Source organism: Pundamilia nyererei, unplaced genomic scaffold, assembly GCF_000239375.1.
Source record: "Pundamilia nyererei isolate P.nyererei 1_Seehausen unplaced genomic scaffold, PunNye1.0 scaffold00059, whole genome shotgun sequence".
Classification (NCBI taxonomy): domain Eukaryota; kingdom Metazoa; phylum Chordata; class Actinopteri; order Cichliformes; family Cichlidae; genus Pundamilia; species Pundamilia nyererei.
This window is the reverse complement of record NW_005187460.1, coordinates 464,850-467,601: the sequence shown is the minus strand read 5'-3', so window position 1 is coordinate 467,601 and position 2,752 is coordinate 464,850.

Below are 2,752 nucleotides of genomic sequence, written 5' to 3'. Positions count from 1 at the left end.
AGTGATGTCACATTACTGCGTCCAGCTGTACTAATCGTCAACAGCAGGTGTGTTCGGGGAACCGGATTAGCGCGCTCACGGTTAGCGCGATGGTTTGGTCTTGGATGTTTCATTTGATCTTGGATGTAGTGAGCGACGTACGAAGCACAGGGCCCCGGGGCATAGTGTTATTATTATTATTATGGTTACAATATCAGTAGTGCCAACATGACCAATTATATTTGCGATAACAGGCCAGAAATGCTTGTACGGAAGAGGATTAGGGCCACTTGTTTATCACACAAATGACATGAAATTTTCCATTCAACATTTGAACGAATCCCCCAGCCAAATAATGATAATAATAATTTCCCGAGCCTTTTGGTTCACACAGAGGAGGGTCAAGGTTGAATGCACCTGCCAGAACTCAACTTTAGGGTTTTTAATGCTGTTAATGCTTAACAGAAAACTCAGCTGTCCTGCTGTCCTGCATCCCACTCTGGCTTCTTATTCTTATATTTATTTTAGTTTGTTTTCCAGATACAATAAAAAAAAAAAAGACTATAGTACCTCGGACTGAAGTGGAGACCTTCTGCTTTAATTTAAGTGGTTTTGCAGTTCGACGTTATCAGAGGCTCAAAATTAACTAACTGACAAGCAGTTTCAGACAAAAATAGCAGCTGACTCATGATCATTTATCATTGGGGTGAAACACAACACACACACACGCACATTATCATAAAAGACTGCAGTTCCTAGTTTATATTAAATCATGGGTGAAGGAAGAGAAGGAGAGCCTCACCTGCTTTATAGCTGTGAAAGCAAACCTGTAAGACAAGCATAGGTGTTTATGTAGCTCTTTTTTAAAGGTGTAAAAACTGGCAAGTTAAGTTGCTTGTGTTTCTTCCCCTCAAAAACCTTTTCACATGATGAACACAAAAGACGCAACCAATGTACAGTATATACAGTGGCACATTTTTATTCATGGATCATACAGTACAACACACACCAAAAACATTAGTCCACCTCCTAATCCGCTTCCTGTCTGTGTTCTGGGTCAGGCCAGAGAATCTCATCTACATCACAGGCTACATTGGCCCTAGCCAGGCAGCGGGGGTAAAATCCTCTTGCATGCCTGCTCCACCCCTGGCATGCATCTACTGATATATCTAGGTCTTCCATGACCTGGAGGAGGTGCACACGGACATAAGGTTCTCTGTCGTACACCATAACTCCTCTGTTGGGTTTAGAAAGGAAGAGTATGCAGGCAGAAAGATGTGCACAGACCCTCCACTCTGACCAAGGACATTTACAATAGCCCGATGGCCAGTTATGTTCCTCCACCTCCTCCCTGGTGTCTTAGATCTCCTTCTCCTCCTCGACCTCTTTCTTTGCATGTCTTTGGATCCATTGAGCTGACTTTGGCCCTTTTGTCTATCCATCAAAGTTTCTGATTGGTGTGTGATACATTTTAACTCCTAGTGTTTCCACTTTGTTAATTGTGTGCTAATTGAGCTAAAGCTGTGCTGATGTGAGTTAACATTATTGACTGCTAGTGCTTTCTAAGTAGCCGCATGGTGTCAGTACTGACAAACGTAGAGATCTGTGTGTAGAGTTTTGCAGTAACAGTTCACCACATCTGATTCATGTGGCAAAGCAGGGGCATAGTGTTTATAGCTCAGGGAAATGGGTGTGCTTTTTGGAAATTAGCTTTATGGTTTTGAAATTTGGATTCACAAGATTGGTTATAGTTCACTAAGGAGTGCCAAAATGAATTAAACAAATATGTCATTAAATAATTAATTGGGTAGGTAATTAAAGTTTGAAATAATTAATTAATTCAAAACATAAATAATGTTAAAATATGAATTCACTTCATTTATATGTTTATGCATATTTTACTTTGAATTTTAACCAATTAATGTTTATCACATTTAATTAACTCATTATAATTAATGACACATTTTACTTTCAATTATTTAATGACATTTTTTTATTATTTAATTATGTGTTCGGTTAAATAATTTTGGCACTCGTGGTCCTCCATAATCTCACTGCCAGCCTATCCTCCTCTTGTTTTTGTTTTTTTAACTATCCCTTTTGATGACTAATTTATATAAATTGTACATTATTAAAAGCGTTGAGCAGCCAGCTGTGCCACTTTCACTGAAGTCCGTCCACTTTATTTCTCTGAAATCATCAAAGCTTTTGGGGAAAACCTATTTATTTATTTCAGGAATTAAATGATACACAAAATGTGTCATATGGAGCTAACTGGTAAGTCATTACTGCTCACAAAAAATGACAAGTGACAAAAAGTGACAATGACCAAAATGAATCCTTTAAAGTAACAAAAAGTTTCTGATTTGCTTTACCTTCTCAAAACAAGGTTTTTTTGCGCCAGTTTGTTTGAGGAGAAATGAGCTCAGTCAAAAGATGAAAAAAATGAAATAAGAGAAAAACATATAAACACAAAGGTGTGCCAGCTACTTACAAGTAGGCCCAGAATGCAAAATAATATCCTTTGCATCCTGAAAATAAATATATGCACATTAGCAGGCAATCCAATTTGTTTTCCTGTTCCCACGAGTCCTTGTTTGAGTTTTTACCTGAACTATTCGCTCCTTGTTGTGCGTCTTCACATCTCAAGTTCCAAAGTTTACCCAAGTTTTCTTCTCTGTTGTGCGCTCACAGCCGCTTACTAAAGTACAAGACTAACCCTGGCAGCAGCAGCAGACTCCCGCAGCACAGAGGCGTGGGTGTTATTGCAGTC